We start from the raw sequence: 16,848 nt of genomic DNA on the forward strand, positions 1-16,848 counted from the left end.
TGGCCCAGAACGGTGCAGTTTGCAGGTGGGACAGTAGGTGGCAGCACAAGCCCATCCCACTGTAGGCAGGCGGCAGCTGCTGGCTGCGCGCCTCCCTAGTTACCTCACTCAAGCTTCTGTGGTTGCAGGGTGCGCTCAGGACCTCACGACGCCCCCGATTTCTTTATGTGAAGCTATAAAAACTCCAAGCCAAAATTCAGTTTTATTTCATGAAACAGTAAGCTCAAGCCATGGAGAGCTCATCTGAGATAGTTTTCAAAACTGTTCTGTGTAATTAAATAAGCAAAAGGCTTGAGCTCACTACTGAACTTGGAAACGATCAATGCTCCGTGATTCTGTGCTTCAAAGACGGGTTTACAAGTCTAAATGTTAAGTCAACCGTTACATAGTTTTTGTTATTTTATTTTACTTTTATTTATCTTTAGTTTTTGTTTCTTTAAAGAATCAAAATAGCCAGCACTTGGGAGGCTGAGGCGGGAGTATTGCTGCGAGTTTGCCAGCCTGGGCTACCAAGGGAGTTCAAGGCCAGTTCACACTACGCAGTGAGACCCTGTCTCAAAAAGATTTAAAAAAAAAATACATGGTCATGAATAAGAGGAAGAAAAAATTCATACAAATAAAGAAAATTTTAAGGAAAAGAAACCACTTCAAGAATTTTAGCAACAACACAGGATGTTCTGGAGGAGGAGGGCAAATTCACAAGGGCTTAGCCCAGGGAGCCGCTCATGCTCAGCAAGGGCTCAACTAGGAGAGCACAGCCTCGCCCAGAGGATGTAAACACCTCATACTGACAACGGACTAGAAACGAAAGAATTCTCAGAATAAGTGCAGGGTCTGTTTAGAAATCTGTGGTAGGTTGCTTTGGTGCAGGAAGTGACAAGAATATTAAAGTGGATGCTTAATAGTTAAGAAAAAAGTAGCTGAATTCGTCTAGTTTGGCTGTTTACTTAGGTTGTAATGAAATAAAATGATGAGCATAATAGGATAGAAAGACCCGAGGGACTGCAGGGTAGTGCTGTTTACCCTGCCCTCCCCCTACCCCATAACGTGAACGCCTACAACAAATTAGCTGAAAGCAGAGCCAGGGATCGGGGACCCACACACAGCTCGGGGGCAGAGCAGAGGCTAAATGTGAACAGGCCAGGGTTCCATCTCCAGCAGCCCCCTAAGAGCAGGCCTGTTAAAGCAGGAGTCCCCTCTGCCTGGACTTTCATCTGCTTCCCTAAGGCACATGGTGAGAAATTTACAGGGAAGCTCAGGGAATCCCCTTGGTGTGGAAATTTCCGAGTCCGCAGCAGACTTCGGGCTGGACGCTGGCCTACGGCTCCCCCAGCCCAGGCTAAGGCTGCGTGTAAACCTTCTGTCTGCAAAGACCACAGCGACAGAAAGCCTGAGCTTTCGGACTGGGAAAGTGAGCATTACCAGGGATCATCTGGTGCACAGGGTCTAGTGAGTCCACCGGATTTCACGTTTCTAGAAAGGGCGTCATGGCTGCACAGTAACACAGCACCTCTGCGCAGAGTTACTGTTTGGTTGCTGTATTTTGCTCAGAAATCCCTGCCACAGCTATGGGCATAGCCGCATGTGCTTCCCCCTTTTGATTTCAGAGAATGAGGAAATGGTTCATGTCTGCTAGCTAATACTTATGCCAATCTGTTCTCTATTAAAAACAGTAGTTTCTTTGGGGGGGGCGGAGAATCACTTTTTAACATCTGGTTTCCTACCCAGCTGTATCATAACTTGGTTTTTGTATGTTTGTGTCTTTTTGAGACAGGGTCTCACTATGCAGTTCAGGCTGGCCTTGAGTTCATTTTGTTGCCCAGGCTGGTCTCAAACCTGCAATGATCCTCCTGCCTCAGCTTCCGGAGTGCTGGGATTACAGGCGTGTACCATCAGCCAAGCACCCAACTTGTCCTTTTTGATTCTCAACTTTCAAATATCCTGTTAACTTCTAGCGGTGAGAGATTAGAATTTGGTTCACCTACATTGAATCTCACTTTTCTCCTATTTTTATTGATAGCCATTTTTTCCAATTATTTTGAATGGCTATTTTTATAACTTTAAATATCCTTTAACTGCTCTTTCTTCTTTTGAAAGAGTCTTGCCATCTTGTTCAGGCCAGCCTTGGAATCTTGGGCTGCAGGGCCCTTGGGCTGCAGACTCCTGAGTCTCTGGGACTACAGGGGAGGTAAGGCCCACTTACCCACCTCCCTGAAAGCGAGGAGACGCATCCTTGCCGTCAGACTTCCCTGAGCTTGGTATTTTGTTTCTTTTCTTTTTCCTCCTTCCTCCCACCTTCCTCCTTTCTTCCCTTTTCTTCCAGTGCTGGGGATGAAACCTAGGCCTTGACACGCTTGGCCGCAAGCTACATCCTTAGCCTTTTTCCCAGTTTCTTACTTAATCTGTATATTGTCTAAAATCCACCCAGTCCATGTGCCCCAAGGCCTACAGACTGTTTTATATTTAGCACAGCTCTCATCCTGGCTTGGTTCCCTCACGGTTCACATTCACAACTCTTTGTTCTTCTTTTGAAAGGAAGGGTATGTAGCAAGTACACTGGTTGAGTCCCACCATTTGTAAATGTCATTATTTGCCTTCAGTTGAATGCTGGTTTAGACGACAAAGGATTTTGTGTCCTAGATCATTTTGAAAATGCTGCCGGGCTGGGGATAGAGCCTAGTGGTTCGGCACCTGCCTGGCAAACTGAGTGAGACTCCCTATTCCAGAAAAAAAAAGATTGAAAGCGTTGCCTTCTAGCTTTCTGCCCCCGCACTTTCTCAGCTCTGCCTCCTTCCTGCAGATCCCTGGGGCTGACACCCTACCCCCTCGAGGTCCCCACTTCCCGCAGGCAAACACTCAAGTCCTCTGCCAGGCAGACCCTGGTTAAAACCTCTCAGCTGCTGATACCAACCCATTCTGGCCATCTTTGTGACCAGCTTTGTGCTCCTTTAAACCCTTTATGCTTTAGCAGGCTCTTGGGAAAGAAGGATGATCTAAAGCTCTATGTTCATATTTCCTTCTTGAATTGGAATCTGTCCTATATATATCTGATGTTTTCTCTGCCTTTTTGTTTATTTGTTTTAGAAACACCAGAACTGTGTTTTATTCTCTTCAGCCAAATAAATAGAAATCATTGCTACCATGTTTGCGCAGTGGTTTGATGCATCCGAGTAGGTCCTGGGGTGGTGGGGATTAGTGACATTAGTGACATATGCCAGAGCTACACCAGGGCGCTCCAGACTGCGCCTGGGACCAGCTGAAGGAGGCCCCACCACCACCATGTCTCACAGCGAGCGAGCCTGCTGACCCATGTGCTTCCTGGAACCCCACACTGGGTAGGAAAATCATTTCCTCATTCCCTGCGAGTTTGGATTTCCAAGGGCAAAGCAGACACAAACATTTACGCCACCAACTAGAGAACAGTCCTGGGGAAGGGTAACAAAGCCAGACAGCTGCGTGGGGACTCACAGCCCCTCAACATCCAGCGTAATCATTTGTGTGTCTGAGTGGGCGTCAGTCCTAGTAAGGCCACCGTGACTGGAGGAGAACGACAACGCTGTCTTCTGGAGCCCAGCGTCGATTTGTGTCTTACCTTTCTTGCAAGGGTTGAATATGGATTAGTATTTTCATGTGATTTGGGGAATCTGATTTAAGAACACTGACAATTGGCCTTCACATAACTGCTATAAATAATGGAAGATGTACAAACACGGTAATTTCCGACACATTTATTGTTTCATTCACCTAAGTTTTGTAGGCATATATTTTATGCTTTACATTTTGATAGTCACTGAAGGAATTAAAAAAAACCTTCTCCTCAATAATTTACTTTGTTCTTTTTAATCTTAGCAGTGCTCCATGGATGAATTAGCAGCAGCTTGCTAGTTTTCTGTACACATGTCTGAAGATCATGATTCATCTTGATAGGAAACTTTTTACAATAATACACATGCATTACAGATGGTTGGGATGACTACATTTTAACTGAGTTCTGCTCAGAGCTTTGTGGGCCACACTGTGTGTGTGGCCTTGGGGACTGAACCCAGTACCTTCACACCGAGCTGTACCCCCAGCCCCTTTCTTTCTTTCTTTTTTTTTTTTTTTTTTTGTGCTGTGGTCTTGCTATGTTGCTAAGTTGTCCAGGTTGGACTAGAACCTGCCGTCCTCCCACCTCAGCTTCCCAGGGTGCTGGGATTACAGGTGTGCCCCGCCACGCCCAGCCAGTCACATTTTCTTTAGTGTTTTAAACCCTTGGGCTCTAAAACTGTACTTGGAGCAAATGAGCCAATAAATTGATATGTTAAATGATGTACTTAAGCCAGTTTATACCAGCGTGTGCTGTTCAAGAGGAAGCCTAGATCTGGTGCCCACAGAGGACAGAGGCTGAGAGACAGTCCCATGGCCTGTAGGAATACAGATGTGCTGGGCTCCCTGAGGACCTGCGTTGTGTGCCGAGGACCCGGAACACCACAGTGCCAGAAGAGGTCCTGGGTCAGATGGCTGGGGTTCAAAGCCTGGCTCTGCCACCTCCTCGATGCATCTCCTTAAGAGACCAGTAAAACTTCTGAATCCTTATCTGATTTAGTAATAAGAGAATAATAGTAATACTACTTACTTGGGGTGGTATTGGGAGGCTAGATGAATTCAGTCATTGAAACACTTTGGTCTGGAACATAATACTTACTGGAAAAAGCTACTATGATAATTACTCTGGAAGTGGAAGTTAAATTTCAGTAAAATTAACATCATCTGACGTCAATATTACTGCTATGGATTACAAATTAGTCATCAACTTAACACCAGCTAAGTTAAACAAGTATGGCGCTGAATGGAGATGGCCCACCTGAGGAAAGTTGCCAGCATAAAAGGAGGTGTGGAGGGGAAGAGTGTGGCATTGTGGGTTCTCCTGTGCTGTTGTTTGGAGCCCTTGGCTCTCCTGGAGGAGCTTGTCATGGCTATCTTCCCTGATAAGCACACTGGAGAAGCTCCAGACCTTGTTGCTGAGAATGTCTGCGGTTCGTTTTGGGGGAGCTCTGGTCCTTACTTCGAGCATCACTTCCTGGCTCTGGAGGGGAAGATGTGTGCTGTTCAGTCTCTAGGAGAAGCTTGTCATGCTGGCTTCCTGGTATGAACTTGGCTGTTGTTATCGTCAGAGGAGCTTGGGACCTTGTCACTGAGGATGGCTGTGTACTTTTTGGGGAAGCCCTAGTCTTTATCTTGAGCATTGCTCCTTGGCTCTACTGTAGAACCGTTACCCTACCGGCACAGATCCTTCACCCTGCTAGCATAGCCTTTTTAGATTCCACCCAACCTATGGGCCTTCCCAGCAGAGATCTATAGGGCAGACTTGCATGAATCATTATTATAGGCTCTAGGTCTTCAGCTGGACTCATGCAGGACATTGTTGTGGGATCCAGGTCCTTGGCTGGCTTTTTCTAGGTTTTTAGTGCTATGGACAGATTTCTTGTACTTTCTTTCTCTGGGTGACCATCATAAAATAGTATTATAAATTGTTCTCTTTGTAGCCCCTGACTACAATTACTAAATTGGATTGGACTCTTTAGTGTTGTTGGCATTTGTTTTTATATTTTTAAAAGAATAAGGGATTTTGGGCTGGGGATTTAGCTCAGTGGCATAAGCGCCTGCCTTGCAAGCAGGCAGTCGTGAGTTCGATCCCTGGTACCTATAAAAATGAAAAAGACAAAAAAAAAAAAAAAAAAAAAAAGGGATTTTTACTTACATTTGTGACAGTAACCTCGTAATAAAAATGACTCCAGTGAACATTTTAGGGAAAAACCTGCCTTAAAGCTTATTCTCTATTTTCTCACTCATATATTATATATATAATAGTCTATATCTAAAACATGTTTTATAAGAGAAGAGACTGTATCAGTCTCTTCTTTTAAAAAGTGTTTAGCATCTGATCCTGGTTGCATGCTCCTATAATCCCAGCACTCTAGAAGGTTGAGGCTAAGATTACAAATTTTATCCCAGCCTAGGCAATTTAGCAAGAATCTGTCTCAAAAAATAAAAAGGGCTGGGGATACAACTCATTGGGAAGGCTCTGGGTTCACTCTTCAGTTTAGCAAAAAATTAACCTTTGTAGGATTCTTTTTCTGGAGAGTAGGCTGGGAAGGAGCCAGTTCCCATCCTGGCCAGCAGCTGAAGTTTCAAGCTCCTCTAACCCTGCCCAACCTGGACAAAGTAGGAGCCACAGAAATGGCCCTTTAGGCCTGGGTGGACCCTGGGGATTCCTGTACCCATCTATCCAGGAAAAGGGTCAGGGAAGGAAAGGAACATCCCCACTCTAAGTATTTCTGGAAATATAGCAAGGCTGGATATATAGATGATGTTTGCTCAGGAACGTCAGCACCATGCTGTGGAGCAGGGCACAATCGTGGGAGCAGGAGGACCTCTGCACTGTCCTGTAAGAGGCTCCTCCACACAATCATGTGCAGGCCCCACAACTGCTGGTGAGGGAAGATAGCAGACATCAGCTTCCAGGTGAGGCTAGAAAGCTGAGCATCCCTGTCCCTTCCAGGGGTCCCATCCCTCCCGGGGGTCACTATCACTTAGGCATACTCACTTCTCTCCTCTCTCTGCAGAATTCTGCTCTGCTCCAGAAAGCTGAATTTGGAGTCACCCTTCAATTTTGGCCATTTGTGTGATTTCTTGGGTACTTCAGGTCCTAATATGCAATAAGTGGCACTTTTTAAAGCTGATTTTCATATCAGCAAGCCTTGTAAGACTGTAGAAAGATACTCTGTATGAAGAAAGAAAACATAAATCTCTATGCAGTCTGGCCAAGCACACCAAGCCTGATTCTGGCCAGTTGCCAGTAACTGCAAGTCTGTGACCCAAAGACTTTCAGCATGACTTTCAGCTCCTAGAGGATAGAGGATATCAGAAAATGGAAAGATATCCCTTGTTCCTGGAACCAAGAACCAACATAATGAAAATGGCCATACTCCCAAAACTGTTACACAGATTTACTGCAATACCAATTAAAATGTCATTAGCATACCTCACAGATCTAGAGCAAAAAATTCCTAAAATCCATTTGGAAACAGAAGAGACCTAGAGTAGCAAAAGCAATCCTGGGCAACAAAGGCAAGGCAGGAGGCATCACAATCCCTGACTTGAAATTATACTATAAAGCTGTGATAAAATCAGCATGCTACTGGTAGGAGAAAAAAAAAACCTGACTTGAGGATCAGTGGAACAGATTAGAAGATGCCCACACAACTACAAAGACGTTCAGCCACCTTATCTTTGATGAAGAGGCCAAGCATGTTCACTGGAAGAAAGAGAGCCTCTTTAATATATGGTGCTGGGAAAACTAGCTCTCCACATGCCAAAGACTAAATTAGACATGTCTATCACCATGCACTAAGCTAAAGTCAAAATGGATCAAAGATCTAAATATTAAAACAGAAGCACTAAATCTACTGAAAGTCAAGGTAGGTAGAAATCTTGAAGACATAGGGATAGACAGTGAGTTCAGAAACCAGACAGCATGGGAAATATTCAAAGAATCAACAACTGGCATCTTATCATTAAAAAGCTTTTTCACAGTAAAAGAAATCACCAAAAGAATGAAAAACCCATAGAGTGGGAAAAAATTTTAGCCAACTAAAAAACTTAGCTAATTGTCCTTCAGACAAAAGACTTCTATCTAGAACATATAAAGAATTGAAAAAAAGTCAGCCCCCCCCCAAATTCAAAGACCCAATCCAAAATAGGGCATTTGAAATGAATATACACTTTTCAGATTAAGAAGAAATACAAGTGGCAAATAAATACATGAAAAAATGTTCAACAACACTGGTCATTCAAGAAATGCAAATTAAAACAACACTAAGATTTCATCTCACCCCAGAAAGAATGGATACCATCAAGAAATCAACTGATAACAAATGCTAGTGAGGCTGTGGGGAAAAGGTAGACTGGCACAGCTACTGTGGAAATCAGTATGGTGAATTCCCAAAACGATAGGACTAGAGGAACTAGGAATATAGCTCAGCAGCACAACACCTGCCTGGCAAGCATGAAGTCCTGAATTCAATTCCTGGTAGATTAAAAAAAAAAAAAAACCCTAGGATTAGCAGTCTCATTCCACCCAGCTATTTCCCTTCTGCATGTCTTCCCAGAAGACTTAAAAACATCATACAGAAATATATGTGCACTCATATTTATAGCAGCACAATTTGTAGTAGATAAATCTTGGAAACAACTCAAATGCCCATCAACTGAGAAATGGATAAAAAGATATTTTTATGTAATGAAGTATTACTTGGCCATAAAGAAGGATAAACTTGAGACTTATAGGTAAATGGATACAACTTGAGACCATAATTGAAATAAATCAGACTCACATGTAAACATCATATTGTCTCCCTTGTGTGCGGTGTTGAAAGAGTAAATAGGATCTAAAATGTACAACAGATACTGTGAAATGGGAAGAAATTGTTCAAAAGGAAAAAGGAACAAGGATGGGTAAAAGGGGAAAGGACAGTAGGGAAAAGGGGAAAATGCAAGTCAGTTACACTGTTACCATCTTTTAGTTCATTGAAGAGAAAGGTTTGTGCTAAAATTGAGTGGAGAAATTCTTATGCCCATATTTTGTACCCTAAGCAACTACTTTTGATTTTTTTTTTTACTTTAAAGATAGCAAAATCCAACAAAGCAGAACAAAGCTAATCAAAACAAAGCAGCAAAATTGGTACAGAACTTCAAAGCAGGATACCAGGAAAACAACAATAGCTACCATAGTATATCTTGTTATCTTCACCATAGTTTTCTGTTTCATCAGGTATAACAAAATTGAACTAAAACCAAAACAGAAAAAAACCAATCAAAACAGAACGTTGAATCAAGCAAAACAATCAGAACAAGCAAAACTGTGAAAAAAATATTTGGTTTCAAAAACAAGACAGAGAGAAATCCCCCATATTTGCTATATTGCATACTGCCATCCTCCTGAGATACTCACACTGCTGGCCCCAGGCCTGCAAAATCAACCAAACAACACAAGCATTTAGTTGCTTTATGTATGTTAGTTGCTATCAGCTCAGCCTGTCGCTGAACCAGAAGGCTGCTCCAGGTGGAGGAGGGTGTGGTTCTCAGCCCACATGCTGGCAGGCTCACAGGAGGTGCTAACTTCTCTCTTCTGAGAAGCCACTGCAGCATGCAGGCTTACCAGAAAGGCTAGCTGGTTGGCTTCTTGAGCAACTACTTTAAAGATAATAACATGTAATGTATTAACTATTGTTATTCTATTATTTTGTTATGAAATTTTATCTTTTTTCCATAAAATAATACAAAATTAAATAATTTCATCTCCTGTCTTTGCAACCTGTGGTGGGGGTTGAGATAGTTTAGGCCTGGATAAAACTGACAGCTAACTGTGCAGAATGTGTCAAAGGTCATAAATCCCCACCAACAGGCCACAGGAGATGTTCTCCAAAAAGAGAGGACATGTCCAGAACACAGGACCCCAAGATAATTTTGGACTTATGGCAGAATATTGTGGAACAACAAGAAAAGGGCTATATTCCATCCTTTACTTAAATATGAAGCTGTTCACAGAGCAATCAGAAGATGCTATTTTCAGTCCTTCATTTACCATGGCATGGGTACAACCAATCAAAAGATTTGTTCCTTATCCTTCATTTATATCCAGCAGGAGGCCAAGAGATTCTTTCAATAGAGCAGTTTGTATCTGGTGTGGCATCAAGTGAGTTTTTGATAGGACAAATGGCTTTATTTGCATGGGGGAAGCCAATCCAGGAAATCTGGATACAGAAGACCCCATTCCCTTATTCTCAGACCCCTGTGGTCTTTTCTTTAGCTACCTTGCCCTGTAGAGTGTACTTCTTCCCTGCCTTCATAAATGTACAACCTTTATGTACATTATGTACAATGTGTGTGTCATGTCCAATTCTTGGTTCCAGGCGCTTGACCTAGAGAAAATCTGGTAACTAGGTGGGATGCCATGTGCGCTTGCCAGGGATGCTAAGGGGGACAGACACACACAGGACTCTGGTCACCCTTTTACCCTCCAGAGCCTGGCAGAAGGCTCAGAAGGGCTGGTCTGACACCAGAACAACCTGCAATCCAGTCCAGATTGTGACCCAAGCTATACCACTGGGAAAGTCAGTGAGCCTTGCTTGCTTGAAAATGTTGAGTCATCTCCCTAAAAGAAACTGACGTCAGGCATGAGATTCTTTCTTAAATTAGGTCATCTGCAAAGTGGTTTTGTGAAAGTCAGGTGGACCCTAACTTCAACACATAACCTTTAGGATGAAACTTTGGACGACCTTTTGAATAACACTCAAGTTTGCAGGACAAAAACTAATAGCTTTAAAAATTAATCTCAGTGGAGATCTGTTGATGTTGTTTTTGCTTGGTCTGAGTCTGTAGGATGTGTAAGTTGAAATATTCCTTATCCTGTCCCAAATCAGGCATGGAGTGACTAAACTCAGGTGATCGGATCCACACTAAGCAGACCACCAGTTGGATGGGGTCCTTCTAGATTCACAAGGTAGATCTCATCTTTGGTGCTTTTGGTGTTTCATCCTTTGTCTGTATGATAGAACAACACTGTAGACATTGAAAGTTTGTCAAATGCAAAGCATGTAAAGTGTTATACCAAAGTAATCTGGGTTTGGGAAGCAGTCTTTGCCTACAGCATGTGAGAGCCTGGGTTCAATCCCCAGCACCTGAAAAACAAAAAACCAAAACTACAGAGCAGATCAGTAACCAGTAAACAGGTAAAGAGACTGAATCTGCAATGCAAAATCTCTCCTCAGAAGAAAGTCCAATGGCTTCACCCCTGAATTTTAGGAAACAATTAAAAGTGGTATAGGCTGCCTAGTGTGAGTCCTTGCTTTAGGAGAAATGGAAGTTAAAACTTGTTATGGTTGATACACTGTGCAAGTTTAAAAGTTTAAGCAACTCAGCAGGGGGCCAGGGCCTGCCCTTTGTAAACATCCTCATCCTGTGCAAGAGGAGGACAGGAAGTTTGTGAAGGGTTTCAGGTGCATATAGAATGCAAGAGTTCTGAGGTTAAAAAGGCTTCCATCCCAATTTCAGAAGGCCTAGGAGGCCAGGCAGTGTGCCCCTAACAGGGTAGTGTGTGAAGATATGAATGTGAAGCCAAAGGTGAAGTAGAAACCCCAGAAATTTGGAAAAGCCAGGCACGTAGTCATCTAAGGAAACTTGCAAAGAGAGAGCACGTAGTCCTAAGAGAGAAGCCATGGGAGATACAACCACAAGTGCCATTGGGGTGCGGGCATACAAGCCTTTAGGAGCTCACAATTTGCTCACATTGCTTTGGGTGCTGGATATGCAACTATAGGGCTTAATGTTTGCCCTGCTGGATTTTAGACTTGCTGTTGTCTTAATCCTTTATGCCTTCCTGTTCGTAACTTTTGGAATGAAAATGTTTATCTTGTTTTATTGAATGTTGGACATGTTTAACTTTGTATTCTTTTGTACAAGTGGTTGCAGTTAAGAGTTTACCTTACCTAAATCTGAGAGGAGACTTAGGACTTGGTCTTTTCAGCAATGCTGAAACTTCTAGGACTTTGGCAACTTTTAGAGACTGGTTAAAATGCCTTTTACCTAGGAAATGTATATAAGTCTTTGGGGGGGGTCAGGACAAAATGTTATGCTTCTAATGTAATACAATGTTGACAGACAATACTGGTTCTAAAGACTTGTTAAACCTGTGTTATAATAGTCAAGTTGTAAAATGATAAGAATAAGCATGTTTTTGTATTTGGAAATCAGTTTTAAAAAATGTCTTTGGTTACCAAGTTGACAAGGGGTAGATTGTTATGGTTGATCATTGTGTCAACTTGAGAAGTTTAGACATTAAGGGATTCAACAAGGGGCCAAGGTCCTTAATTTGTAAACATCCTCATCTTATGCTATAGCAGGACAAGGAGATTTTGTGAGTGCTGTGCCTGCCCTGGAGGGGTTGGCATGTAGAATATAAGGGAGCAGACGCTTGCTCCCTCCTCTTTATGCACGTGCTGTCTTCTGTCACCTTGAACTGTTGCCCCTATGCCATGCCATCCTGCCTTGACACCAGCTGATTATGGACTGAAACTTCCACAAACTGGGAGCTAAATAAACCTTTCCTTTCTTAATTTTGAGTGTCAGGCATTTTGTCCGAGCAAGGAGAGAACAATAACCAAGACAAAACTAAAGCAGGAATTAACAGGAAAAAGGCTTTAGTTGGAAAGATAGAGGGAAGGGACTGCAGATTATGTAGCTGGAGGAGGCAACCTGATATAGAGCTCAGACTGGCCCACTTGACAGGGAAACCAGTTTTAAGGATTAGCTAGTGGGCTGAAGACCAGCTGATCATTATCTAGGTCCTGGTGTCACAGCTCTGAAATTTTTTTTAAAATAGCTCTGGCATCCTATGGCTGAGGGATGGTTTCATTTCCAGGAAAGTATCATTGTTGCCTGTGGTGGTCTCAGACAAGGGAGACCCTACCTTTCCTGGAATCCACATGATCACAGGTTTAGGGCAGGAGCCTAGTGTCCCTATGACTTCTCATCTTGGTGTTCTCCATCTTGCAGGTGATGATGAATTAGTTCAGGGTGAATTTATCTTGTCTGGCCAGCTCCTAGACAGTCATCCCTCAATGATCAACATACTTCTGTAAGAGCTGAGAAGAGATTTGACCAAAATTTACATAACAAGGGACATAAAATGAAAGTCAAGTCGATGGGCTGACTAGCTTAGTGGTTCTAGGGCTCACCTGGTAAGCATGAGGCTGTGAGTTTAATCCCTGATTCCAAAAAATAAATAAATAAAAGTCAAATTGTGGTGTGTTTTTTGTTAGTTTGTTTTTGTTTTCTTATTGGGCATTTGCAGGCCCAAGTGAAGAGTCATGGTTCATAGCAAAAATGGCTTTTAAGTCTCTGGCTATTTTAGAAGGAAACACAAATCATGTTTTAATGAGTAGCAAGAAAGGGCTCAGAATTCTTCCTGTCCACCGTTCCTATGGTGGTCTCTGACTATGTTATGATTGCAACAGAAGAATTATTATCAGTCTTTCAAAAACTCCGAAGGAACACTCCAAACTCATTCTGTGATGCCAGCATTATTCTGATATCCAAAGCCCGAAGAAGACACGGTAAGAGAGGGAAAAAACAGGCCAATATTCCTGATAACCAGCTGCTGAAATACTCAACAAAAAAACTAGAGAAGTGCATTAATAGCATATTAAAAGGGTCATTTTTTTAAAAAAGCATGGACTATAAAGAAAAATGAAAACAAAACTTTTATAAATAAGGAGGGGTTAAAGAGAGGGGGAGGGGACTGGGGAAAAAGAATCAAGAGCTCTTAAGTGCAGATACATATTCCCTATGATGATTGTGACCATTATGCATATCAGAAGTATATCAATAAAATTAAATTTTTTTTGTCTTTTGAGAGAGGGTCTCACTATGCAGTTCAAACTGGTCTTGAGCTCACTTGGTAGTTCGGGCTAGTCTCAAACTTGCAATGCAATGATCCCCTTGCTGCAGCCTCCTGAATGCTGGGATTATAGGTATGCACTGCCATGCTTGGGGGTTTTTGTTTTTTGTTTTTTGTTTTGTACCCAGAATCAAACTCACAATCTCATGCTTGCCAGGCAGGCACTTATACCGCTGAGCTAAATCCCAGGCCCCTAAAATTAATTTTTTAAAAAAGGATCATTCACCATAATCAGGTAGGATTTTATTTCTGGGATTCAAGAATGATTTGACATGCACAAATTTATAGTGTGATACAACATATTTACAGGCTGAATGTCAAAGACTATATGATTGTCTCCGTGAATGTTGAAAGAGAGACAAAATTTTACATTCCCTAATGTAAGTCTTTGTCTAAGGACAAACACTTGCAACGAACAGGTAAAGAAAGACTGTGCCTTAACACATGAAAGGTCATTTATGGTAAGTTCACAGCTAGCATACTACCGCATGATAAAACTGAGCACTATTCCTCTAAGATCAGGACGCACACAAGAATGCCTGCTCATTCTTGCGATTTCGTGCCAAACCAGTCCTGAAATATTCGCCAAAGTGATTAGGCAAGCACGTAAGAGAAGTCACCTAAATTGGAAAGACGGAAATGAATCTATCTGCAGATGACCTGGTCGTCTGTATAGGAAATTTAAAACTCCCACCAATAAGTTGATGGATTCATTAAGGTTGCAGGATACTGAATTAACATAGAAAATTCAGTAGTCTTTCTACACATTAATAACACATCCAGGAAAAAAGAAAAAAAAAAAAAAAAAAAACATCTTGAGGTCCTAGTTCGGTCATGGCGAACAGAAAGGTGCACCGATGTGGACGGAGACTCAAACCGGGCCGGTGGGTAAAGGCTGCGAGCCACCACCCACATCCCCCACGTGCACTGGGCTCCAAGACCAAAGCTCCTGGCTTTCCAGCGCTAGTGCTGACCCGTTGGAAGCCCCGCCTCTGCGCCCGCCCGCGGGCACCACCACGTGCCCGCCCTGGCCTTTGCCACTGTGCCTTGTCTCCAGCAGCCCCACCCCTCCAGCTCCTGCCCCTGTCACCTTGCAGGCCCCAGCCAGCCCCACTCAGGCCCCTGAAGCATCCCTCCCAGGACGCAGATGGCTCCTTCTGCTCTCTCAGGTGAAGTGGGCCACAAGCAACTCCATCCCTACCTGGCAGGGTGCCTGCGCAGCACGGTCCGTGCACTTCTGGAGAGAACTGGAGAAGCCTTCGCAGGCCTGACCCGACCCCAGCCCCAGGCGTGGGTGGCGAAAGGGCCTAGGTCTAAGACTTTTGCCCTGCATCCCAAACGCCAATGGCATGGTGGCTGCTCACACACTTTAGACTGCGCTCCTGTCCCTTTTTCTTGGCTCGAACTCGCTTTGCAGAGCCAGTTTCTTTTCCCATCTATCATAAAAGTTCACTACCCTTTGTGCTTCTCGACCAATTCCTTTAGGACTGAAGAACCTGGAAGCCACCTCGGGAGCAGCACCCCAAACCTGGTAACATAGGGTCATGATCCAGAATGTATTCTTGGCTATTTAAATGTAAAATTTTTATTACAGCCTAAGACAGTGCCACAGACCCTGCTGAGCCCCCTCTCTGTGAACACACCTGTCCCACTGTCTTGCTGCTTCCAGGAGCAGGTCCAGAGTAGGTCTGCAGTCCTCTATTGTGAGTCTTCACAAACGTTGTCACAAGTACAGTTGCTGCCACGTGCCATCCAATGGAAAGTCAGCCGTGGTGTCCTCATCCATCTCATCCCCGGGATTGGCACCCTGTGACTTCCGGCTCTTCTGGAGGTTCAAACTGACAGATTCTGTTGGCCTGGGGCTTAGCTAGCTCCAACATGACATTCACCCAGCTTGGTGCCAGGCCCAGAGAAACAGCTTATCTCTCCAACAGTAACTTCTACGTTTTAGTTCCAAAAAACCCTCCCACGCTCCTTTTGTGCATGTGAGCCCTCTCCAATCCCAAGACTCCACAAAGTGCTACATCCCAGCCCCCAGTAAATCTCTCTGCTTCCTGTTTTATAAACACAGATGCTCCTTCATATCAGCTATAGTGTGTCATTTCGCCCACAGCCTGAACTCCTCCCTAGCCAGACCTGATAAAAGTACTTCCACTTCTTTGTTCTCATCTGAGGCTGCTTTCCTCTCTTCTACAGCACTCTTGTGTCCGCAATAAAGGCCTCTTTTCTCCTTTGTCTTTTTGTCGTGCCAAAATCCTATCACAAATGGTCATGAGAAGTTAATGTTTTGAGTCAATTCAAGACATCTAGACAGCCAAGACAGTGCAACTAAACACAGCAGAGGACTTCCAGAACTCTTCAGCAAGTGACAAGAAAAGTGAGATAAATGTGTGAGCTGATGGTGCAGGGTAGTCAGGGATTTAACTCAGTGGCACAAGTGCCTATCTGGCAACCATGAGGTTGTGAGTTCAATCCCTGATAAAAGAAAAAAAGACCCAAGAGGTTATAGGGCCTGGGATGTAGCTCAGTGGCATAAGCAGCTGCCTGGTAAGCAGAAGGCCCTGAGTTCAATTCCTAGTATTAAAAAAAAAAAAAAAAAAAAAAAAGAACTGGTGGTGCACACCTATAATCCCAGCCCTTGAAAAGCTGAGGCAGGAGGATCACTGAGAATTCAAGGCCAGTTTGAGCTAAATAGCAAAACACTGTCTCAAAAAAAAAAAAAAAAAAAAAAGGAAGAAAAGTGTTTTAAGTGTGAGAAAGTATTCTGAGGAGGATTCTCATGTCTTTTACTGTAATACATTTTTAAAATTCAAGTGTTCACTGTAGTTTCCCATCATATTGCACAAGTTCTGCAGTGGGGTGAGGGTAGAGTTTCCAGGAAAAACGAAACTAAAAGGTAAATAAGATACAACATAAATAATAAGGAAAAATATAAAAGCCAGGAGAGCAGTCTTCCACCACACACCAGGTATGAGCAGAATGGGAGGACGGAGGTAGGCTCAGGCCCAGGTGGGCAGGTTTGTCCATGATGGAGCAGGGCAGTCAGTGCTCCTTAGGTCAGGGCTGTGTGCTCCCTTCTCCTCTCAGAGGCAGCTGCAGTCCCCGCCTTTGCTTCTCCTTCCAGACTCTTGCGCTATTTTCTCTTCCTGTATATTCTCCCCCAATATTCTTTCTCCCTGTCTCTTTCTCTCTCTGTCTCTCTCCCTCTTTCCCTGTTGAGGTACCAGGGATCTTTGCACATGCTAGGCAGGTACTCTACAGCTGAGCCCACTCTCTTATTTTCTGCACACTTCTCTTCAGTTTCTATATTGATAAAAGGATTTTTGTGTCTTCATTTCTCACTAGAGACT

General features: G+C 43.4%; 1 long non-coding RNA gene across 1 annotated transcript; it reads right to left on the minus strand.

Annotated features, from left to right (window-relative positions):
- Positions 1–3,722: 3,722 nt before the first annotated feature.
- On the minus strand, positions 3,723–16,420 carry LOC134478131 (uncharacterized). Its single transcript, XR_010050570.1, has 3 exons — positions 15,142–16,420; positions 6,587–6,763; positions 3,723–5,683 (listed from the first exon to the last, which is right to left on the minus strand). It is a non-coding gene; the product is annotated as an uncharacterized LOC134478131 (long non-coding RNA).
- Between the last annotated feature and the right edge of the window lie 428 nt (positions 16,421–16,848).

The sequence above is a fragment of the Cavia porcellus genome, unplaced genomic scaffold, assembly GCF_034190915.1.
Source record: "Cavia porcellus strain 051 isolate PalLab524CR breed Dunkin Hartley unplaced genomic scaffold, mCavPor4.1 scaffold_11, whole genome shotgun sequence".
In the NCBI taxonomy this organism is placed as follows: domain Eukaryota; kingdom Metazoa; phylum Chordata; class Mammalia; order Rodentia; family Caviidae; genus Cavia; species Cavia porcellus.